Below are 26075 nucleotides of genomic sequence, written 5' to 3'. Positions count from 1 at the left end.
AGTTGTTGTTACCCCATGTGCAGGGCATTGCAGTAGCCTGGATATCTATGGTTGCGACCACGCTTGTAGTGACAGCTAGTTAGATGTTGGTGGTCATAACCATGGATACTAAATTGATTCTGCATGGATTCAGCCAAATGGTGGCAGCTAGCCATCAATTTTCTGAGCCATAATGGGCCATCAAAATATATAAGAAAAATGTGTGCCATGATGTTGTGACCTTTCACACGCTTGCGCAATGTCCTACAGATCAACAGACCCTAGGTTGAGAGGCCCCAGGATTTCAGCTCGAACGATGGTGATCAAAAGATGCGATGAGAACCAGATGCATTACAGTAAGGAGCGAAGGAGCTGGAGAGGTGTCAAGGGTGAACAGGTGTAGTAGACAGTTGCTCTGGATCTAGCTGTAGAAGGTCACTTCTCTTGGCATTGCCGACACCTTCTTAATCCTTCTTCCTTTAAGACCCAGCGGCGACCTCCCTCCTGCTGCTGATTGACACATCCTTGCCTGGGAGTTAAAAACCCTCTGTTTGCTTCAGGTGATAAGGTGATACTTCTATGTTCTTTTGTGCATGCTTAGAGCACTAGCTGTTGGCTGGCTTCTTCTCTGGTGCCCTTGAAGCACAGTTGGCATTACTCCTCTGGTGTACCTTGTTGTCTTTAGTTTGTAGTGGGGTCTGACCAGTGCTCACCCCTCCCCTCCTTATCTAGGTCCAAGCTTTAGGAATATACAGGGTTTGGGGTCCTGCTCAGCGATTGGTGTGGAACCAATATAGGGACGGTAGGGTAGGCAGGGTGTTATTAGATCTGCCTAGGGTCTCCACTCCCCCTTTCCCTAGTGTTTGGGCTTCCTCCCCCTCTTCCCTTTGTGTTACACTTAGTCTTTCCCACACCTTGCATGACAAGAGGTGAGTGGTGAGGTGAGTACAAGGAATTTTCTTAATTTTTACATATTACATTTATTATATTAGGGACAATTAATTTGCAGAGAATAGCTTTCCTGGAAAAAGCAGACGAATTTGAATGTTGCCTGATTTGCTCATCCCTGTTTGCCTGTTTTATGAAAAGAACAATAACATGTTAAAGATAACTTTCTTTACTCATTCTAAGAAATCTCAGTTTATGTTTGGCGGTTGAGAATCATATTTTTTGTGTGGGTTAGTTATCTATATTTTATGATGCTTCTGTCCTTGTAGTAATAGAAATTAGCCCCCACTTCACTTTCTGATGATTGCGTGATAGACTTATTTATACATGGTAGCCTGTCAGAAAAGGCTGAGCTACAGTGGGAAGGACAGAACAACAGCCTGAAATGCTAATGAGATGAGAGGAGTGTCTCAGACTACTATAGATCCCATGTAGACATTGTAGATAAACCGAAGTCACAAATCACAGCTCTACCCTGACAGAGCTGATGAAAAAAGCAACCAAGCTGCAAAAACTTATGGAAATAAGTAAGGCTATGTTCACACATTGCGTTTTTGATACGTTTTTTTACTGCATCAAAACCTGATCTCGTGCCAGGAGGTTTGTTCTGGATTTTTCTTGCTTTTTTGCTTATTTTTTATTGCGTTTGTGATACATTTTTTCAGCATTTTTTTTTCACTATCCCTTTGTCTCTTTATGCATGTACATAAAGTTCAGTGAAAAAAAAAATCTCATTCTCGTTTTGGTACAAAAAACACTGAAAAAACGCTGAAAAACCGGACACCTGCATTTTTGGTGCGTTTCTTCAGCGTTTTTTTCACCACCCACTACTTCTAATGAGTTAAAAAAAGCTGAAAAAATGCTGAAAGAAGTGACATGCTCTATTTTACAAAAAAAAAGACTGGCAAAGCACAAAATCCTGATAAAAAAAGCAAGGTGTTTGCATGAGATTTCTGGAATCTTATAGACTTTGCTGGTGCTGTAAAATGTAGCTGAAAATTAGCATAAAAAAATGCATCAAAAACGCTAAAAAAGCATGATGTGTGAACTTAGCTTTACAGGTAAACCTCAGCCATGGGCACCTCCTTATATATTATTTTTAGGCTGCGAGCCCACTATGCGTTTTTCAAGCGTTTTTGCCGCGGAATTTCCGCAGCAAAAACGCTTAAAAAACGCTTGGTAATACGTGCCCCATGGTCCCCAATGATAATCCACATGCTGTGCAGATGCTGCGGAAATTTCCGCTGTGGATTATCATTGCAGAAAAAAACGCAGCATGTCCATTAATTTTGCGGACACGCAGCGTAATTGCCGCCATTGACTTGCATTAGACCGCGTGACATCAACATCACTGCATCTGCACATGCGGATATCACACGGTTCAATGTGCGGATGGTACCTGGGTCTGGAGAAGAAGAGACTCTCATCCAGACCTGGGTACCATAGAACCTGTTAAAAAAAGAATTTAAAATAAAAAATAAAGATTATACTTACCTTCCGATGTCCTCCCGGTGTTTTCTCCCCTCGGTCTGGTCTGCTGTATGGGTCGCGGTGTTGTGAAGGACCTGCCATGACGTCATTGAGTCATGTGACCTGTCACATGACTCAATGACGTCACCGCAGGTCCTTCACACCACCGCGAGACGCCCAACACACCGGACGCAGCGGAGAAAACACCGGGAGGACATCGGAGGGTAAGTATAATCTTCTTTTTTTTTTTTTTACCATTCTTATTCTGTTTTTTAAACTAACTTGGTCACACTACTATAAATCCATGCCGGTTGCATGGATTTATATAGTGTGAACAAGTTGTCAAGCACTTTTCCAAGTGATGCTAAAATCGCTTGGAAAAGCGCTTGATAGGCTGTGTGCCCACGTAGCATTTTTCAAGCGTATATGGTGCGGAATTTCCGCAGCGTAAACGCTTGAAAAACGCATGTATATCCGCACGTGGAAAACGCGTGATAAACGCGCAAAAAATGCGCGATAAACGCGTGCCGAATTCCGCATGCGTTTTTCCGGGAGAGGACTTGCATTTATGCAGCAGAAATTTTCTGCTTCATAAATGCAACGTGGGCACATAGCCATAACCCGCATGCTGAAATGCATGCAAAAACGCTTGACAAACGCTTCTACCTGGCGGGAAAAACGCATGTAAAAAACGCATGCGTTTTTCCTGCCAGGGAGAAGCTGAAAAAATATGCAGCATTTCTGCATCGTGGGCACATAGACTAAGGCTATGTGCCCACGTTGCATTTATGAAGCAGAAAATTTCTGCTTCATTTCTGCAAGTCCTCTCCCGGAAAAACGCATGCGGAATTCCGCACGCGTTTATCGCGCATTTTTCGCGCGTTTATCACGCGTTTTCCACATGCGGAATTGCCTTGCGTTTTTTATGCATTGGACAAAGGCAATTCTGCTTGCGGAAACGCAAAATTAAATGACATGCTGCGGATTTTTGAACGCAGCATAAACGCTGCGGAAAAATCCGCAGCATGTGCATAGAACTTGCGGAATCCCATTGGGGACCATGGGGTGCGGGTTACCAAGCGTTTTACAAGCGTTTCCGCTGCGGAAATTCCGCATCAAAAACGCTTGAAAAACGCTACGTGGGCACACAGCCTAAGGCTATGTGCCCACGTTGCATTTATGAAGCAGAAAATTTCTGCTTCATTTCTGCAAGTCCTCTCCCGGAAAAACGCATGCGGAATTCCGCACGCGTTTATCGCGCATTTTTCGCGCGTTTATCACGCGTTTTCCACATGCAGAATTGCCTTGCGTTTTTTATGCATTGGACAAAGGCAATTCTGCTTGCGAAAACGCAAAATTAAATGACATGCTGCGGATTTTTGAACGCAGCATAAACGCTGCGGAAAAATCCGCAGTATGTGCATAGAAATTGCGGAATCACATTGGGGACCATGGGGTGCGGATATACATGCGTTTTTCAAGCGTTTACGCTGCGGAAATTCCGCAGCATATACGCTTGAAAAACGCTACGTGGGCACACAGCCTAAACGCTGCGGAAAAATCCGCAGCATGTGCATAGAACTTGCGGAATCACATTGGGGACCATGGGGTGCGGGTTACCAAGCGTTTTACAAGCGTTTCCGCTGCGGAAATTCCGCATCAAAAACGCTTGAAAAACGCTACGTGGGCACACAGCCTAAAGCTCACGATTAGGCATCCTCTTTAATAATATAAAAGTAAACTTAATAGGCAGATTTTGTTTTACTAAGAAATAAAACTTAGTTGTTGCTTTCATATTTTATTACGCAAAATGTGGGAGTGTTTTGTAAAACACATTTTTGTGCCCGGCACTAGTGGGTTGAAATTAATAGTATAAAAATAAAAGAGCATTTTAGAGGCAGCATTTATCTAGAAATTAAAGCATGACTGCCAGAATCCTCCGCCTGTGAAAGTTATATTGTGACAAGAAAATTACTTCAGATTAAACGATAGATTTAATCTAAAGGTATCGTAATGGATTTTAAATATTTGGAGAGTAGTAATACAATACAATACAATACATGAATACCCTCTAACTGACAAGGCTCTGTTTTATCCTGTTGTAATATTGTCATATTTATGCTCCATTTGCTGATGTTTTGAAGAGTTATATTAATGAGCTATGTTCAGCCTTATAAATGAAATACATAATGGGGTCGATTCATCCATTTTTACACCAGAAAAGTAGCGTAAAAGCATTGAAAAGTCTAAACATTTTTGTGCAATGCAGAATTGCTCAAAAATGTTGCAACTTTTGGCATCTTTATACCAATTTGAATCTGCTCCACTGAAATGGGCACTGCTAAGGAGGAACCAAGGCACGATGAGGCGTGGACTTGCCCACCCCTCCAATTCAATAAAAGTGATGCCATTTTTTACGCCAGAAATGCTACACCAGTCCTTGACTGGAGTAGCATTTCTGCCGCATGCAAGAATTCGGTGCCTTGTACAAAATCAAGGCTGACATATCACTTCACGAGTGATATTGGATTTTTTTTAATTTTTTCCTATTTTTGTCACGCAAGGTGTGGGAAAGACATAGTGCAACACAAAGGGAAGAGGGAAAGGGAGCCCAGACTCCAGGGAAAGGGGGAAAGTGAAGACCTCCTAGGTTGATCTAACGTCACCCTGTCTCTCCTAACGTCCCTGTATTGGCTCTTCACCATTTGCCACACACGTGCGTGGTATATCGCTAAGGCTAGAGAAGGGAGGAGATAGCACTAGTCGATCTCCACTAAACACTATGGACAACAAGGGTAGACAAACAGGGGGGATATTGCTTAGCTTTAGACGAATCCAGACAAATGCGCACACGTCCTCAAGCTCCAGAGAGGATGAAGTACTGCTCTTGCTAAAGCCTTCACCAGTAGTAATGAATATCGCCGGCACCTCCCTCTGAAACACAGCAGGTATTTATACACCCAGACAGGGTGTTAATTAGCCCGATGGAGGTAGTCGCTGGGTCCTAGAGACAGCCACTAAGAAGATGTCTGTAATGCCAAATGTAGAGATCTCCTTCAACCAACTGCAGGACGACTGTCTGTCACCTCTGACACACCCGTCACAATTTTGCTTTTGTTTAACATAATTTTCAGCCACTTTTTGAAACTATTCCTAATCAGACTAAAAAATGTATTGTAAAATAAAATGAAATTGATTATAACAACTCTTTTGGAAGCATCTGGTCATGATATTTTCTGTAGGCCTGAATTTTAGTTGTTAGAGTCTAATGTGCAAAAAAAATGGTGGGAGTTTTTTTTTTAAACCTGCACCCATCTGGCCTCTTATTGCAGTCACATATGAAAGAGATATGGTTCTCTCTACTGAAGTCTATAGAAGTTATTAAAGTAGGCAAGCCAGTGATTCCTATAAACTTCAAAACACAGAATCACATTCAGGTAATTGTCCCTGAGCTGAGCAATGTTAAAAAAAGGACTCGTGTAGAGAATTCCAGAGAGGTTTTTAAAAGTTTTACCTCATTTCAAATGTTGGGGTCCTTGCAAATATTGCTTCAGGGCATACCTCCTCAATGTAAGCCAAGGGTATAAGTAATTATTTGAAAGTTTCATCATAAATTTGATAAATTGTCATACAGGTACAGTAAGAGTAAAAGTCCGACAGAGTAGCATACTGTATATACTCGAGTATAAGCCGACCCGAATAGAAGCCAAGGCAACTAATTTTACCACAAAAAAAATATTTTTACACTGTAGCTGCAGACGCCGGCTTCCTACTGCGCCTCAGCTATCCCATGTGCCCGCTACTAAAGACAATGAATATTCACTCCTCTCCACACCCATGGGAGTGGAAAGGAGTGAATATGCATACTCTCTATTAGCGGGCACAGAGGATCGCTGAGCTGCAGCAGGAAGCCGGCGGCTGCGACTGATACTGCGCACTCTTTAGAAGAAAATGAATATTCACTCCTCTCCACTCCTCTCCACTCGCATGGGCGTGAATATTCACTTTCTTTAGCAGTGGGCACATGTGGTAGCTACTGCCTGTGCACCATTCCTCTGCCGCCGCTGTCAAGGTAAAATATATATATTATAGAAAATCAATTAGTTTCTTTTAATAGATTACCTAATCAGTATGAATTAATATAGAGATGATGGAATAATCTATTTGTATGTATTAGTGTTGAGCGAGCACTAAAATGCTCGAGTGCTCGAAGCTCGGGCCGAGCTCACCGTGATACTCGGGTGCTCGACCCGAGCAACGAGCCCAATGTTAGTTTATGGGAGACCTGAGCATTTTTGCGGCGGCACACCTGGCAGTCTGTAGAAAGCCTAAAAAGTAACCAAAACGATAGTGACAGTGCTCAAAAGACATGGGGACAGCATGCGCATCGCCCCAGGAAGCATTTCTGACCCCCAGGTCACTGCTGTCAACAACATGGTCAGAGGTATTAAGCCACTTTTACGGGCTCACAATAAAACGTTCAAAAACGAAACTGAAACGGTTTTCCTGTGAAATATGTTAAGGAACTTCCTTTCCAGGGTAAAGACTTGTGTATAAGGTAAAATAAATAACCAAAAACAAAATTACTCCTCCACACCTTGGGCTATGTTCACAAGTAGCATTTTTTATGCGTTTTTGCACTTTTGTATTGCTTTCAACCGTGACAAATGCATTCACCGGGAAATGTCATTTTAACATTTTACAACCTTATTTGGCCATGTGCTGTGTGACACATGCATACAGTGCTGAAAAGACATGGGAACAGCATGGGGAAGACCCCTGGAAGCATCTCTGACATCCAGGTCACTGCCTAAAAGTGTGCCCATCAAAAGTGATCCTTGCCGCATCAGAAGATGCAGACTTGCAACTATCCCCGTGCAAGTCCTTGTCCCAGGGCAGTGTTCAATTGTACCTCCCCCATTCCTTGCAATGCAAGCGCAAGTATGCAGCCTGCCACCCACCCACCCCCAGGCTGCAATACCATACTGCTAGCTTGCACTTGAAATGGGGCCATTTAGTTTGGAGGAGGCCGAAGCTGGCCACTACCTCAAGGCTGCTTTGGCAGCGAGGTATCCATACTCAGTCCCCAGCCGCCCGGCGGCCGGGTGTCCATACTCGGTCCCCAGCCGCCCCTATTTCTCCTTGGAACTTCCCCCCACACTTTTCTTAGCCCGGCCTGCTTTAGGGCAGCATTGGACGAGCCCACCAGAGAACCAGACTCCTCCGGTGGGCCCTGGCTTCTCCATCAGGGGAGTTGAGAGTGCCAAGGTGAGGAGCATGATGATGATGATAGAAGTTAGCATCTGCTTTGTTTTCTTGGAATGCAAGCGTAAGTGTGCAACCTGCCACCCACACACCTACAGGCTGCAATACCATACTGCTAGCTTGCTTGGACTTGAAATTGGGCCTTTTAGGCATGTGGAGGCAGATGCCGGCCACCTTGTCATGGCTGCGTCGACGGCCTGGTATCCATACTCAGTCCCCAGCCACCCGGCGGCCGGGTGTCCACGCTCGTTCCCCAGCCGCCAGGGGGCGGCTGGGTGTCCATACTCGGTCCCCAGCCGCCCCGCGGCCGGGTGTCCACACATGGTCCCCAGCAGCCTTGGGGCGGCCGGATGTCCATAAACGGTCCCCAGCCGCCCCTATATCTCCTTGGAACTTCCCCCCACACTTTTCTTAGCCCAGCCTGCTTTAGGGCAGCATTGGACGAGCCCACCAGAGAACCAGTCCTCCGGTGGGCTCTGGCTTCTCCATCAGGGGAGTTGAGAGTGCCATGGTGAGGAGCATGATGATGATGATAAAAGTTAGCATCTGCTTTGTTTTCTTGGAATGCAAACGTAAGTGTGCAAACTGCCACCCACCCACCCCCATGCTGCAATACCATACTGCTAGCTTGCTTGCACTTGAAATTGGGCCTTTTAGGCATGTGGAGCCAGACGCCGGCCACCTTGTCATGGCTGCGTCGGCTGCCTGGTATCCATACTCAGTCCCCGGCGGCCGGTGGGCCCTGGCTTCTCCATCAGGGTAGTTGAGAGTGCCAAGGTGAGGAGCATGATGATGATTATAGAAATTAGCATCTGCTTTGCTTTCTTGGAATGCAAGCTCATGTATGTAGTAGCGGCTAGGCCTGAGGTGGTCAGCGTTTTAGCGCATATCCTACCTCCTCCAAGGATTGCTGGATGTTTTCCTGCTACTATCCCAGCTCTATGACTCCTGTTAAAACAAAACTTCAGGTGATGAATGATGGATGAGGTGGTGGCAAAGGAGAAAGAGCAGGAGGAACAGCGACCATTCACATCAATATCAGGCCAGTCAACCACACATGTCTTGTAGAATATGTTTCTGTACCAAAAGGCTACACAGTTAGAGGGCATGCAGTGAGTGCAATGCCTACCAAAAATTTCGAGGTACTCCAATGCCCCTTGGAAGTGACATGGAGGTCAGAGGGCCTTAACTAAACCGTTTTTTCCATTTATAGCAACTGGATTTCCTGTGCACTGTTGGCCTAAGCAGTGAATGGAAGGCTTTCCAAAAATTATGAGGAACTGCAATACACCTTGCAATAGACGTGGATTACAGCATACTAAAAACCTTCTACCCATTATTGGGGAGTGGGTCTCTCTTAGTGTTCGCCTATGCATTGAAATGGAAAAGCTGACTAAAATTAGGAGGAAATGCAATGCCCGTTGGAAGAATGGTGGAGTTCGCAGTGGAATAAAAAGACAATATCAATGCCCCTTGAAAATGTGGTGGAGGTCGCAGTAGCTTAACAAGACGGTTTTAATGCCCCTTGGAAGAGACGTGGAGGTCGCAGTAGCTTAACAAGGCGGTTTTAATGCCTCTTGGAAGAGACGTGGAGGTCACAATAACTTAACAAGACAGTTATAATGCTCCTTGAAAGAATGGTGGAGGTCGCAGTAGCTTAACAAGACGGTTTTAATGCCCTTGGGAAAAGTGGTGGAGGTCGCAGTAGCTTAACAAGATGGTTTTCATGCCCCTTGGAAGAGACGTGGAGGTCGCAGTAGCTTAACAAGATGGTTTTAATGCCCCTTGGAAGAGACGTGGAGGTCGCAGTAGCTTAAAAAGATGTTTTAATGCCCCTTGGAAGAGACGTGGAGGTCGCAGTAGCTTAACAAGATGGTTTTAATGCCCCTTGGAAGAATGGTGGGGGTCGCAGTAGCTTCACAAGACAGTTTTAATGCCCCTTGGAAGAGACGTGGAGGTCGCAGTAGCTTAACAAGATGTTTTAATGCCCCTTGGAAGAGACGTGGAGGTCGCAGTAGCTTAACAAGATGGTTTTAATGCCCCTTGGAAGAATGGTGGGGGTCGCAGTAGCTTCACAAGACAGTTTTAATGCCCCTTGGAAGAGACGTGGAGGTCGCAGTGGAATAAAAAGACAATATCAATGCCCCTGGGAAAAGTGGTGGAGGTCGCATTAGCTTAACAAGACGGTTTTCTTGCCCCTTGGAAGAGACGTGGAGGTCGCAGTAGCTTAACAAGACGGTTTTAATGCCCCTTGGAAGAGACGTGGAGGTCACAGTAGCTTAACAAGACGGTTTAATGCCCCTTGGAAGAATGGTGGAGGTTGCAGTAGCTTAACAAGACAGTTTTAATGCCCCTGGGAAAAGTGGTAGAGGTCGCAGTGGAATAAAAAGACAATATCAATGTCCCTGGGAAAAGTGGTGGAGGTCACAGTAGCTTACAAAGACGGTTTTCATGCCCCTTGGAAGAATGGTGGAGTTCGCAGTGGAATAAAAAGACAATATCAATGCCCCTTGAAAATGTGGTGGAGGTCGCAGTAGCTTAACAAGACGGTTTTAATGCCCCTTGGAAGAGACGTGGAGGTCGCAGTAGCTTAACAAGGCGGTTTTAATGCCTCTTGGAAGAGACGTGGAGGTCACAATAACTTAACAAGACAGTTATAATGCTCCTTGAAAGAATGGTGGAGGTCGCAGTAGCTTAACAAGACGGTTTTAATGCCCTTGGGAAAAGTGGTGGAGGTCGCAGTAGCTTAACAAGATGGTTTTCATGCCCCTTGGAAGAGACGTGGAGGTCGCAGTAGCTTAACAAGACGGTTTTAATGCCCCTTGGAAGAGACGTGGAGGTCGCAGTAGCTTAAAAAGATGTTTTAATGCCCCTTGGAAGAGACGTGGAGGTCGCAGTAGCTTAACAAGATGGTTTTAATGCCCCTTGGAAGAATGGTGGGGGTCGCAGTAGCTTCACAAGACAGTTTTAATGCCCCTTGGAAGAGACGTGGAGGTCGCAGTAGCTTAACAAGATGTTTTAATGCCCCTTGGAAGAGACGTGGAGGTCGCAGTAGCTTAACAAGATGGTTTTAATGCCCCTTGGAAGAATGGTGGGGGTCGCAGTAGCTTCACAAGACAGTTTTAATGCCCCTTGGAAGAGACGTGGAGGTCGCAGTGGAATAAAAAGACAATATCAATGCCCCTGGGAAAAGTGGTGGAGGTCGCATTAGCTTAACAAGACGGTTTTCTTGCCCCTTGGAAGAGACGTGGAGGTCGCAGTAGCTTAACAAGACGGTTTTAATGCCCCTTGGAAGAGACGTGGAGGTCACAGTAGCTTAACAAGACGGTTTAATGCCCCTTGGAAGAATGGTGGAGGTTGCAGTAGCTTAACAAGACAGTTTTAATGCCCCTGGGAAAAGTGGTAGAGGTCGCAGTGGAATAAAAAGACAATATCAATGTCCCTGGGAAAAGTGGTGGAGGTCACAGTAGCTTACAAAGACGGTTTTCATGCCCCTTGGAAGAATGGTGGAGTTCGCAGTGGAATAAAAAGACAATATCAATGCCCCTTGAAAAAGTGGTGGAGGTCGCAGTAGCTTAACAAGACTGTTTTAATGCCCCTTGGAAGAGACGTGGAGGTCGCAGTAGATTAACAAGACGGTTTTAATGCCCTTTGGAAGAGACATGGAGGTCTCAGTAGCTTAACAAGACAGTTTTAATGCCCCTTGGAAGAGACGTGGAGGTCGCAGTGGAATAAAAAGACAATATCAATGCCCCTGGGAAAAGTGGTGGAGGTCACAATAGCTTAACAAGATGGTTTTAATGCCCCTTGGAAGAGACGTGGAGGTTGCAGTAGCTTAACAAGACGGTTTTAATGCCCCTTGGAAGAATGGTGAAGTCCACAGTGGAATAAAAAGACAATATCAATGCCCCTTGAAAAAGTGGTGGAGGTCGCAGTAGCTTGACAAGACGGTTTTCATGCCCCTTACAAGAGCCATGAAGTACAGCATATTAAAAACATTATTCCCATTATTGGGGAGTGGGTCTCCCATAGTCTTTGCCTATGCCTTCCAAGCTAAAGCTGCCAAAAATTAGGACGGAGGAACTTGCAATGCTGGCAACACGGACCATGGTCACCCTGGTGGTATAGTGGTGGTGGAGGCTGAGGATAACGAGAAGAGCAAAATACAGCCGAAATGAGGAAGCGTGTACCCATGTGTGGGTGTGAAGCGGTGCATGTGAATACACCTCCCGAAATAACACAGTGGATTTTACTTTATGTTACTCTGCTGTCATTTGGTGGTGATGAGAAGTCTGGCCCAATCCAGCCCTTGTTCATTTTGATAAGGGTCAGCTTGTCAGCATTGTCAGTTGACAGGTGAGTGCGCTTATTAGTTATAATTCCCCCAGCGACACTACAAACACGCTCCGATAGCACGCTAGTGGCAGGGCAGGCCAGGACCTCCAAGGCGTACAGAGCGAGTTCATTTCAAGTGTCCAGCTTGGATACGCAATAATTAAAAGGCACAGAGGAATCACGGTACTCCCTCACCATCTTTTGAAACTTTCCACTCCTTGTGAGAGTACCCCAAGCCTCAGGGCCTGTAAGCTGGGTGGGTCCCAGAAAACTGTCCCAGAATGTTAACAGTGTTCCCCTGCCTCTGCTGGATTGGAGTTGTGTCTCTCTCGCCTATACGCCTTGGTTGGTCAACGAACTGTGACCCCTGCCGCTAGCGTGTTCAGATGGGAATTTTTTTAACAGTTCTGCAGCAAGGTCCTTCTTGTACTGCCCCATTTTTCTAGACCTCTCCACCTCAGGAATAAGAGAGTGAAAGTTCTCCTTGTAGCGGGGGTCTAAAAGTGTCACCAACCAGTAATGACTGTCACCCAACATTTTGACAATGCGAGGGTCACGGTTAAGGCAGCGTAACATAAAGTCAACCATGCGTGCCAGACTGGTAACAGGCAAGACTTCCGTGTCCTCACAAAGATGACGACTGATCATGCTCTCCTCCTCCTCCTCCTCCCCCCTGTCCTCAGGCCACCCACGCTGAACCGACGGTATGACAGTTGTACAGGTACTACCGTCTACAGCGCATGATACCAGCTCCTGTTCTTCCTCCTCCTCCTCCTCTCCCTCATTGTCCCCCAATGCACATTGGGATGAGATGAGGCTGGGCTGTGTGTAATCGCCCGCTATGGCTTCTTGATCCATCTCATCATACTCTGGCAGCAATGTCTCCTCTTTTATTCTCTGTAGAGAGCGTTGCAAAAGACAGACAAGTGGGATGCTGACGCTAATGATGGCATCATCGCCACTCATCTTGGTGGACTCCTCAAAGTTTGTCAGGATGGTACATATGTCAGACATCCAGGTCCACTCCTGAGGTCTTATGTGTGGAGTCTGACCTGAATATCGACGGCCTTGTTGCAGCTGGTACTCCACAACTGCTCTCTTCTGCTCACAAATCCTTTGCAACATGTGGAGGGTAGAGTCCCAACGTGTGGGGACATCACACACCAGTCGGTGTGCCAGAAGCTGCAAACGCTGCTGCAACACAGCAAGGGTGGCGGAAGCTGTAGCCGACTTGGGAAAATGAGCTGACAGGCGGCGTACTTTGACGAGCAGATCTGGCAACTCGGGGTACGATTTAAGAAACCGCTGAACCACGAGGTTAAGCACATGAGCCAGGCATGATACGTGTGTGATCTCGCCTCGCCTCAGAGCCGCCACCAGGTTACGGCCATTGTCACACACGACCATGCCTGGATGTAGGTTCAGCGGTGTCTGCCACAGATCTGCCTGCTATTTCACAGCTGTCCACAACTCACAAGCAGTGTGAGGTTTCTCACCTAAGCTTATGAATTTCAGCACAGCCTGTTGCCGCTTGGCTGAGGCATTACTGCAGTGCTTCCAGTTTGTAACTGATGTGGTGATATCTGAGATGGAGGCTGAACATGAGGAGGAGGAGGAGGATGATGCACAGGAGCTGTACACTGTGGGGGCAACTCTGACTGACATAGGGCCCGCATCCTCGGTGTGGGGAGGATGTGTTCCGTCCCAAGGTCCGACTGGGTCCCGGCTTCCACTATGTTTACCCAGTGTACCGTCAGGGAGATGTACCGCCCCTGGCCACAAGCACTTGTCCACGTGTCTGTTGTCAGGTGGACTCTCCCAGTAACTGCGTTGTTGAGGGCGCGGCAGATGTTTTGGGACACGTGCTTGTGTAGTGCGGGGATGGCACACCGGGCAAAATAGTGTCGGCTGGGGACCGAGTACCGAGGGACGGCCACCGCCATAAGGTTGCGGAAGGATTCCGTCTCCACCAGTCTATAAGGCAGCACTTCCAACGCAAGCAGTCGTGAAATGTGCGAATTTAGGACTATGGCCTGTGGGGCGTTGGCTGCGAATTTGCGCTTTCGTTCAAAGGTCTGGAATATGGACAATTGAACCCTGCGGTGGGACGTGGACGTGAACGTTGATGCTGTTTCTTGAGAAACTGCCATAATAAGTGAAGACTGAGAGGAGTGGGCATCTTTGCATGCAGTATGGACAGGGGATTGCCTTGCATGCACAACAGGGGGTTCTATTACACGCACAACAGCGGAAGAAGCAGTGGTGACACCCGCTGACACTGGTCGTGGACCCTGTAGTTCGCCCCACCAAGTCGGGTACTTTGCTGCCATGTGCCTGATCATGCTGGTGGAGGTCAGGCTGGTAGTTTTGTCACCCCTGCTGATGCTGGCATGGCAGGTGGTACAAATGGCCTTTTTCGGGTTATCAGCAGAGTCTTTAAAAAAATTCCAGACTCTGGAAGACCCACCGGTTGTACTGGCAACTAGAGATGAGCGTTGTTCGACTCGAACTGTTAGCCAATCTCAAATTCGAGCTGTTTTGGGCGGTGTTCGAGCCGTTCAGCGAACACGAACGATTTGAAAAAAATTCGGCTGTTCGAGGTTATGTTCGATAACTGTTCGTGCACTAAAATCATAACTGGATTTTTTCTCAGTAATGCTGAAAATTAATATTAATACGCAGTTTGAGTGTACAGCGGGGTGGGGGGAGGGGCAGGGGATGGATCTCTGCAGGAATAATGAAGATCTCCATTTTTTTTTCTCTTTCCTGATTTTACAGTGGGGAGGTGCAATCTGTCAGCCTATCAGCAGCGCATACACGGAGCGAAGTGCTTTTTTTCACACAAGCAATGGCATGTGTCATTGGCAGTGTATGTCACATGTCCTTGCCCTATAAGACCCAGCCATTTTCTCCGTCGCCACCATATTCTCACTGCTGCAGCTGCGCGTTAGACGGCACCGCTGTTGCTGTGTGCGCTATACCTTGTTAATTTCAAGCCAATTTTCGCACAAATCTACAGATAGCTTGGGAGTAGGGAATAGTTGTGATTGCAGTCCTTTTAAGGACTAGGTTACAGCATTTCCTACGACTTTTATCAAGCAGGTCTGTGCTCTTAAATAGATAGGTTGGGAGTAAAGACTAATTGTAATTGAAGTCCTTTTCAGGACTAAGTTACATCAGTTCCTATCAGTTTTTACCAGGCAGGTCTGTGCCAGTGCTGTGCAAGTTTTTTTCACAGCATTTGGCTAAATCTAGCAAAGCTAATCCTTTTTGGCCTATTGCAGAGTGTGTTAGTCAGTGGAGTAGCCTATCTGTGTTGCAAGCTACACCACCTGTGTATAGAATACCAATTGTTTTACTGCACCTAGTGAAGTAAAACCTTTTGGGCATAGCATCATTCTGTTAGTCCAGCAATACTGACCTCCATCATGTTGCAAATTGAATATAATTTTTTTCTGCATCTAGCTCTGAAAAAATATTTGGGCTTCTAGCAGTGTGTGGGACTTGGTCTATTAGTCCATCTATACTGACCTCCACCAGGTTGCAAATTGAATATAATTTTTTTCTGCATCTAGCTCTGAAAAAATATTTGGGCTTCTAGCAGTGTGTGAGACTTGTTCTATTAGTCCATCTATACTGACCTCCATCAGGTTGCAAATTGAATATAATTTTTTTCTGCATCTACCTCTGAAAAAATATTTGGGCTTCTAGCAGTGTGTGGGACTTGTTCTATTAGTCCATCTATACTGACCTCCATCAGGTTGCAAATTAAAAATAATTTTTATCTGCATCTAGCTCTGAAAAATTATTTGGGCTTCTAGCAGTGTGCGGGACTTGGTCTATTAGTCCATCTATACTGACCTCCATCAGGTTGCAAATTCAATATAATTTTTTTCTGCATCTAGCTCTGAAAAAATATTTGTGCTTCTAGCAGTGTGTGGGACTTGGTCTATTAGTCCATCTATACTGACCTCCATCAGGTTGCAAATTAAAAATAATTTTTATCTGCATCTAGCTCTGAAAAAATATTTGTGCTTCTAGCAGTGTGTGGGACTTGGTCTATTAGTCCATCTATACTGACTTCCATCAGGTTGCAAATTGAATATAATTTTTTTCTGCATCTAGCTCTGAAAAAATATTTGGGCTTCTAGCAGTGTGTGGGACTTGGTCTATTAGTCCATCTATACTGACCTCCATCAGGTTGCAAATTAAAAATAATTTTTATCTGCATCTAGCTCTGAAAAAATATTTGGGCTTCTAGCAGTGTGTGGGACTTGTTCTATTAGTCCATCTATACTGACCTCCACCAGGTTGCAAATTGAATATAATTTTTTTCTGCATCTAGCTCTGAAAAAATATTTGGGCTTCTAGCAGTGTGTGGGACTTGGTCTATTAGTCCATCTATACTGACCTCCATCAGGTTGCAAATTAAAAATAATTTTTTTCTGCATCTAGCTCTGAAAAAAATTTGGGTTTCTAGCAGTGTGTGGGACTTCGTCTATTAGTCCATCTATACTGACCTCCATCAGGTTGCAAATTAAAAATAATTTTTATCTGCATCTAGCTCTGAAAAAATATTTGGGCTTCTAGCAGTGTGCGGGACTTGGTCTATTAGTCCATCTATACTGACCTCCATCAGGTTGCAAATTCAATATAATTTTTTTCTGCATCTAGCTCTGAAAAAAATAGTTGGGCTTCTAGCAGTGTGTGGGACTTGGTCTATTAGTCCATCTATACTGACCTCCATCAGGTTGCAAATTAAAAATAATTTTTAACTGCATCTAGCTCTGAAAAAATATTTGGGCTTCTACCAGTGTGTGGGACTTGGTCTATTAGTCCATCTATACTGACCTCCATCAGGTTGCAAATTAAAAATAATTTTTATCTGCATCTAGCTCTGAAAAAATATTTGGGCTTTTAGCAGTGTGTGGGACTTAGTCTATTAGTCCATCTATACTGACCTCCATCAGGTTTCAAATTTAAAATAATTTTTATCTGCATCTAGCTCTGAAAAAATATTTGGGCTTCTAGCAGTGTGCGGGACTTGGTATATTAGTCCATCTATACTGACTTCCATCAGGTTGCAAATTGAATATAATTTTTTTCTGCATCTAGCTCTGAAAAAATATTTGGGCTTCTAGCAGTGTGTGGGGCTTGTTCTATTAGTCCATCTATACTGACCTCCATCAGGTTGCAAATTAAAAATAATTTTTATCTGCATCTAGCTCTGAAAAAATATTTGGGCTTCTAGCAGTGTGCGGCACTTGGTCTATTAGTCCATCTATACTGACCTCCATCAGGTTGCAAATTCAATATAATTTTTTTCTGCATCTAGCTCTGAAAAAATATTTGGGCTTCTAGCAGTGTGCGGGACTTGGTCTATTAGTTCATCTATACTGACCTCCATCAGGTTGCAAATTAAAAATAATTTTTATCTGCATCTAGCTCTGAAAAAATATTTGGGCTTCTAGCAGTGTGTGGGACTTGGTCTATTAGTCCATCTATACTGACTTCCATCAGGTTGCAAATTGAATATAATTTTTTTCTGCATCTAGCTCTGAAAAAATATTTGGGCTTCTAGCAGTGTGTGGGACTTGGTCTATTAGTCCATCTATACTGACCTCCATCAGGTTGCAAATTAAAAATAATTTTTATCTGCATCTAGCTCTGAAAAAATATTTGGGCTTCTAGCAGTGTGTGGGACTTGTTCTATTAGTCCATCTATACTGACCTCCACCAGGTTGCAAATTGAATATAATTTTTTCTGCATCTAGCTCTGAAAAAATATTTGGGCTTCTAGCAGTGTGTGGGACTTGTTCTATTAGTCCATCTATACTGACCTCCATCAGGTTGCAAATTGAATATAATTTTTTTCTGCATCTAGCTCTGAAAAAATATTTGGGCTTCTAGCAGTGTGTGGGACTTGGTCTATTAGTCCAACTATACTGACCTCCATCAGGTTGCAAATTAAAAATAATTTTTTTCTGCATCTAGCTCTGAAAAAATATTTGGGTTTCTAGCAGTGTGTGGGACTTCGTCTATTAGTCCATCTATACTGACCTGCATCAGGTTACAAATTAAAAATAATTTTTATCTGCATCTAGCTCTGAAAAAATATTTGGGCTTCTAGCAGTGTGCGGGACTTGGTCTATTAGTCCATCTATACTGACCTCCATCAGGTTGCAAATTCAATATAATTTTTTTCTGCATCTAGCTCTGAAAAAAATAGTTGGGCTTCTAGCAGTGTGTGGGACTTGGTCTATTAGTCCATCTATACTGACCTCCATCAGGTTGCAAATTAAAAATAATTTTTAACTGCATCTAGCTCTGAAAAAATATTTGGGCTTCTAGCAGTGTGTGGGACTTGGTCTATTAGTCCATCTATACTGACCTCCATCAGGTTGCAAATTAAAAATAATTTTTATCTGCATCTAGCTCTGAAAAAATATTTGGGCTTTTAGCAGTGTGTGGGACTTAGTCTATTAGTCCATCTATACTGACCTCCATCAGGTTTCAAATTTAAAATAATTTTTATCTGCATCTAGCTCTGAAAAAATATTTGGGCTTCTAGCAGTGTGCGGGACTTGGTCTATTAGTCCATCTATACTGACTTCCATCTGGTTGCAAATTGAATATAATTTTTTTCTGCATCTAGCTCTGAAAAAATATTTGGGCTTCTAGCAGTGTGTGGGACTTGGTCTATTAGTCCATCTATACTGACCTCCATCAGGTTGCAAATTAAAAATAATTTTTATCTGCATCTAGCTCTGAAAAAATATTTGGGCTTCTAGCAGTGTGTGGGGCTTGTTCTATTAGTCCATCTATACTGACCTCCACCAGGTTGCAAATTGAATATAATTTTTTTCTGCATCTAGCTCTGAAAAAATATTTGGGCTTCTAGCAGTGTGTGGGACTTGTTCTATTAGTCCATCTATACTGACCTCCATCAGGTTGCAAATTGAATATAATATTTTTCTGCATCTAGCTCTGAAAAAATATTTGGGCTTCTAGCAGTGTGTGGGACTTGGTCTATTAGTCCATCTATACTGACCTCCATCAGGTTGCAAATTAAAAATAATTTTTTTCTGCATCTAGCTCTGAAAAAATATTTGGGCTTCTAGCAGTGTGTGGGACTTCGTCTATTAGTCCATCTATACTGACCTCCATCAGGTTGCAAATTAAAAATAATTTTTATCTGCATCTAGCTCTGAAAAAATATTTGGGCTTCTAGCAGTGTGCGGGACTTGGTCTATTAGTCCATCTATACTGACCTCCATCAGGTTGCAAATTCAATATAAATTTTTTCTGCATCTAGCTCTGAAAAAAATAGTTGGGCTTCTAGCAGTGTATGGGACTTGGTCTATTAGTCGATCTATACTGACCTCCATCAGGTTGCAAATTAAAAATAATTTTTAACGGCATCTAGCTCTGAAAAAATATTTGGGCTTCTAGCAGTGTGTGGGACTTCGTCTATTAGTCCATCTATACTGACCTCCATCAGGTTGCAAATTAAAAATAATTTTTATCTGCATCTAGCTCTGAAAAAATATTTGGGCTTCTAGCAGTGTGTGGGACGTGGTCTATTAGTCCATCTATACTGACCTCCATCAGGTTGCAAATTTAAAATAATTTTAATCTGCATCTAGCTCTGAAAAAATATTTGGGCTTCTAGCACTGTGTGGGACTTGGTCTATTAGTCCATCTATACTGACCTCCATCAGGTTGCAAATTAAAAATAATTTTTATCTGCATCTAGCTCTGAAAAAATATATGGGCATCTAGCAGTGTGTTGGACTTGGTCTATTAGTCCATCTATACTGACCTCCATCAGGTTGCAAATTGAATATAATTTTTTTCTGCATCTAGCTCTGAAAAAATATTTGGGCTTCTAGCAGTGTGTGGGACTTGGTCTATTAGTCCATCTATACTGACCTCCATCAGGTTGCAAATTAAAAATAATTTTTATCTGCATCTAGCTCTGAAAAAATATTTGGGCTTCTAGCAGTGTGTGGGGCTTGTTCTATTAGTCCATCTATACTGACCTCCACCAGGTTGCAAATTGAATATAATTTTTTTCTGCATCTAGCTCTGAAAAAATATTTGGGCTTCTAGCAGTGTGTGGGACTTGTTCTATTAGTCCATCTATACTGACCTCCATCAGGTTGCAAATTGAATATAATATTTTTCTGCATCTAGCTCTGAAAAAATATTTGGGCTTCTAGCAGTGTGTGGGACTTGGTCTATTAGTCCATCTATACTGACCTCCATCAGGTTGCAAATTAAAAATAATTTTTTTCTGCATCTAGCTCTGAAAAAATATTTGGGCTTCTAGCAGTGTGTGGGACTTCGTCTATTAGTCCATCTATACTGACCTCCATCAGGTTGCAAATTAAAAATAATTTTTATCTGCATCTAGCTCTGAAAAAATATTTGGGCTTCTAGCAGTGTGCGGGACTTGGTCTATTAGTCCATCTATACTGACCTCCATCAGGTTGCAAATTCAATATAATTTTTTTCTGCATCTAGCTCTGAAAAAAATAGTTGGGCTTCTAGCAGTATATGGGACTTGGTCTATTAGTCCATCTATACTGACCTCCATCAGGTTGCAAATTAAAAATAATTTTTAACGGCATCTAGCTCTGAAAAAATATTTGGGCTTCTAGCAGTGTGTGGGACTTCGTCTATTAGTCCATCTATACTGACCTCCATCAGGTTGCAAATTAAAAATAATTTTTATCTGCATCTAGCTCTGAAAAAATATTTGGGCTTCTAGCAGTGTGTGGGACGTGGTCTATTAGTCCATCTATACTGACCTCCATCAGGTTGCAAATTTAAAATAATTTTAATCTGCATCTAGCTCTGAAAAAATATTTGGGCTTCTAGCACTGTGTGGGACTTGGTCTATTAGTCCATCTATACTGACCTCCATCAGGTTGCAAATTAAAAATAATTTTTATCTGCATATAGCTCTGAAAAAATATATGGGCATCTAGCAGTGTGTTGGACTTGGTCTATTAGTCCATCTATACTGACCTCCATCAGGTTGCAAATTGAATATAATTTTTTTCTGCATCTAGCTCTGAAAAAATATTTGGGCTTCTAGCAGTGTGTTGGACTTGGTCTATTAGTCCATCTATACTGACCTCCATCAGGTTGCAAATTAAAAATAATTTTTATCTGCATCTAGCTCTGAAAAAATATTTGGGCTTCTAGCAGTGTGTGGGACTTGTTCTATTAGTCCATCTATACTGAACTTCACCAGGTTGCAAATTGAATATAATTTTTTTCTGCATCTAGCTCTGAAAAAATATTTGGGCTTCTAGCAGTGTGTGGGACTTGTTCTATTAGTCCATCTATACTGACCTCCATCAGGTTGCAAATTGAATATAGTTTTTTTCTGCATCTAGCTCTGAAAAAATATTTGGGCTTCTAGCAGTGTGTGGGACTTGGTCTATTAGTCCATCTATACTGACTTCCATCAGGTTGCAAATTCAATATAATTTTTTCTGCATTTAGCTCTGAAAAAATATTTGGGCTTCTAGCAGTGTGTGGGACTTGGTCTATTAGTCCATCTATAGTGACCTCCATCAGGTTGCAAATTAAAAATAATTTTTATCTGCATCTAGCTCTGAAAAAATATTTGGGCTTCTAGCAGTGTGTGGGATGTGGTCTATTAGTCCATCTATACTGACTTCCATCAGGTTGCAAATTGAATATAATTTTTTTCTGCATCTAGGTCTGAAAAAATATTTGGGCTTCTAGCAGTGTGCGGGACTTGGTCTATTAGTCCATCTATACTGACCTCCATCAGGTTGCAAATTCAATATAATTTTTTTCTGCATCTAGCTCTGAAAAAAATAGTTGGGCTTCTAGCAGTGTATGGGACTTGGTCTATTAGTCCATCTATACTGACCTCCATCAGGTTGCAAATTAAAAATAATTTTTAACGGCATCTAGCTCTGAAAAAATATTTGGGCTTCTAGCAGTGTGTGGGACTTCGTCTATCAGTCCATCTATACTGACCTCCATCAGGTTGCAAATTAAAAATAATTTTTATCTGCATCTAGCTCTGAAAAATATTTGGGCTTCTAGCAGTGTCTGGGACGTGGTCTATTAGTCCATCTATACTGACCTCCATCAGGTTGCAAATTTAAAATAATTTTAATCTGCATCTAGCTCTGAAAAAATATTTGGGCTTCTAGCACTGTGTGGGACTTGGTCTATTAGTCCATCTATACAGACCTCCATCAGGTTGCAAATTAAAAATAATTTTTATCTGCATCTAGCTCTGAAAAAATATATGGGCTTCTAGCAGTGTGTTGGACTTGGTCTATTAGTCCATCTATACTGACCTCCATCAGGTTGCAAATTGAATATAATTTTTTTCTGCATCTAGCTCTGAAAAAATATTTGGGCTTCTAGCAGTGTGTGGGACTTGGTCTATTAGTCCATCTATACTGACCTCCATCAGGTTGCAAATTAAAAATAATTTTTATCTGCATCTAGCTCTGAAAAAATATTTGGGCTTCTAGCAGTGTGTGGGACTTGTTCTATTAGTCCATCTATACTGAACTCCACCAGGTTGCAAATTGAATATAATTTTTTTCTGCATCTAGCTCTGAAAAAATATTTGGGCTTCTAGCAGTGTGTGGGACTTGTTCTATTAGTCCATCTATACTGACCTCCATCAGGTTGCAAATTGAATATAGTTTTTTTCTGCATCTAGCTCTGAAAAAATATTTGGGCTTCTAGCAGTGTGTGGGACTTGGTCTATTAGTCCATCTATACTGACCTCCATCAGGTTGCAAATTCAATATAATTTTTTTCTGCATCTAGCTCTGAAAAAATATTTGGGCTTCTAGCAGTGTGTGGGACTTGGTCTATTAGTCCATCTATAGTGACCTCCATCAGGTTGCAAATTAAAAATAATTTTTATCTGCATCTAGCTCTGAAAAAATATTTGGGCTTCTAGCAGTGTGTGGGATGTGGTCTATTAGCCCATCTATACTGACTTCCATCAGGTTGCAAATTGAATATAATTTTTTTCTGCATCTAGCTCTGAAAAAATATTTGGGCTTCTAGCAGTGTGTGGGACTTGTTCTATTAGTCCATGTACACTGACCTCCATCAGGTTGCAAGTTAAAAATAATTTTTATCTGCATCTAGCTCTGAAAAAATATTTGGGCTTCTAGCAGTGTGTGGGACTTGGTCTATTAGTCCATCTATACTGACCTCCATCAGGTTTTTCCATGAAAATGAGTGGAAAAAGGCCTGCTGCTGGTGGAAAGGGGAATAGGCGTGTTGGGAAGGGGAAAAAAGGTTGTGTCCGTGGGGTAGGTGTTAAAGCAACAGTAACATCTGCAGAAGAAAGACCATCTTCCAGCCAAACTAAAATGTCTACTTCTTTTAGCGGACAATGTCATAAGATCCCTTTCTTACGGCCACGCCAATCGCTACAAATTCCAGATGAGGCACAAAAACAGCAGGTGCTTCAACGGATATCAAGTGCTCCTTTAAGTGGGCTCTCCTCCACATCAACTTCAACATCACAAATACTCCAGTCCTCAGAGGTGTCACCCCAATCTCACTTGCTTCCTCACAGCTCCCAAATCTCCAGCTGCCCGTCTGAGTATGAGGTAGAACAGATGGTTGAGTCTGCAGAGCTGTTTACTCATACTATAGCCTGGGAATCAGAGGTCGGCTCCAGCGCTTCTGTGAATCCAGACGAGGAAATGATCTGCACTGATACCCAGAATCTTTATGAGTCGGATCCAGGACCAGACGCAGAAGGTTCTGACTATAATGTAGACCCTCATTCCCAAACTGTAACTCCTGTTGGTGGAGACAATGCGGAAGACGATGATGAGACTCAAATACCTGATTGGAGCGACAACTTTAGTTTTTTGTCAGGGAAGGAACAGGTTGGCTCTGAGGACGACGGGTGTGATAACACACAGGGTGATGATGATGAGGTTGGAGATCCTACTTACTGTCAACCCACAGTCAGCCAAGAGATGAGGTCAGCAGAGGAGGTGGAGGAGAATGCTAGTGACGACGAGGTCAGGTTGCGCCTTCCTGGACAGAGACGTAGTTCTGGAAGCACGTCAACAACTGCATCCTCAAACACAACTCTGCCTCTCACCACAAGTCGTGGTAGCTCTTCAGGTCGCATGGGTGCTAAGCCTTGAATAGCCTGGGCATTTTTTCAGATCGATAAAGATGACCCAACTCGTGTTATCTGTAACATTTGTCAGCAAAAGCTAAGTAGAGGCCAAAAAATACATAGTTTGAGTACTTCATGCATGAACCGGCACATGGACATGAAGCATAAGTTGCAGTGGGAAGCTCACTGTGCTATAATGCGGCCTAGCCGGCCGGGCCGCCCACCGTCTGCCACATCTTGTGCATCCGCGGCCTCTTCATCCTCTGTGACTGGGGGGACAGCAGTCACACCTGTTTTGGGACGCGGACGTGCCACCTCTTTACCCGCAACAGCCAGCGTGATTGGCAGGTCATCATTTTCTTTGGAGGTGGTAACACCAGCTGGTGTTGAGCGCTGTCCAACATCGATAGCACCACCTTTGGATCAAGGCAACCTAACATGTCCGCCTGCATCTTCCTCACAGACCGGCAGTTTGCCGGGGACACCCTTATCAACCCCGTCAAACCACAACAGCCAGCCCTCGGTCCCTCAGATGTGGACAAGTAAAAGACCATTTCCTCCTAGCCATGAGAAAGCTAAGAGGTTGAACTTCACCATCTGCAAGCTCTTGGCTACAGAAATGCTGCCTTTCCGCCTGATGGACACAGAGGATTTTTGAGACCTTATGTCCGTCGCAGTGCCCCAGTACCAGATGCCCAGTCGGCACTACTTCTCAAAGAAAGGTGTGCCTGCGCTCCACCAGCATGTCGCACACAACATCACCGCTTCTTTGAGAAACTCTGTGTGTGACAGGGTGCATTTCACCACAGACACTTGGACGAGTAGGCATTGACAGGGGCGTTACATGTCGCTGACTGGGCACTGGGTAACTATGGTGAAAGCAGGACAAGGGGGTGCTGTCCAAGTGTTGCCGTCCCCACGAGTTGTGCGTCAATCCTCTTTATGTCAAAGTTCCTCCACTGCTTCTGCCTCCTCAACCTCTTCTCGGTCCTCCACCTGCACCCAAAGCCTGTCTGGTCATGACACAAGCTTTCTAACTGCGCAGAAGGGATCCTGCACACCTCCTTACTATGCTGGCAGTAGGGCTCAACGTCATCAGGCGGTTTTTACTTTGAAATGTCTGGGAAATGTGAGTCACACAGCTGAGGAGTTGTGGTCAGCTCTGGAGAACCAATTTCATGAATGGTTGTCTCCACTGGACCTGAAACCAGGGAAGGCCGTGTGCGACAATGCTGCAAACCTGGGTGCGGCCCTTCGCCGGGGCAATGCCACAAACGTGCCTTGTATGGCTCACATGTTGAACCTGGTTGTCCAGCAATTTTTAGCCACTATCCCAGACTAGATGGCCTTCTGCAGAGGGCACGGTTGCTGAGTGCTCACTTCCGCCGTTCGCATCCCGCATCTCAGCGACTTACATCTCTACAGAAGTCGTTGGGCCTGCCACTTCACCGGCTAAAATGCGATGTGCCTACCCGGTGGAATTCAACTCTGCACATGTTGCAGCGACTGTGGCAGCACCGACAAGCCCTGGTGCAATACGTTCTGACGTATAGCCTGGGCCAACGAGATCCAGAGGTGGGGCAAATCACGCTGGAGGAGTGGTCTCAGATCAGGGACCTATGCACCCTTCTGCACAGTTTTGAAATGGCGACGTAGATGTTTAATGCTGACGATGCCATTATCAGTATGACTATTCCGGTGATTTACATGCTGGAGGACATGTTAAACAGAATTCGGAGTCAGGTGGTGGCACAAGAGGAGGTGGAGGAAGTAGAGGAGGAGGAATTGTATGCGGAAGGGCTAACATCTGCAAGGTCCAGACGGTCGGCAGCACCAAGGCGGCAGGCATGTGAGGGTGGGGGAGATGGTTTTACCAGGGCGCATGGTAGCAGCCAAACTAGTGAGGAAGGTGCAG

Source organism: Phyllobates terribilis, unplaced genomic scaffold (assembly GCF_046119375.1).
Source record: "Phyllobates terribilis strain yellow unplaced genomic scaffold, ASM4611937v1 Scaffold_2__4_contigs__length_985480577, whole genome shotgun sequence".
Taxonomy (NCBI): domain Eukaryota; kingdom Metazoa; phylum Chordata; class Amphibia; order Anura; family Dendrobatidae; genus Phyllobates; species Phyllobates terribilis.
This window is presented reverse-complemented; position numbering follows the sequence as displayed.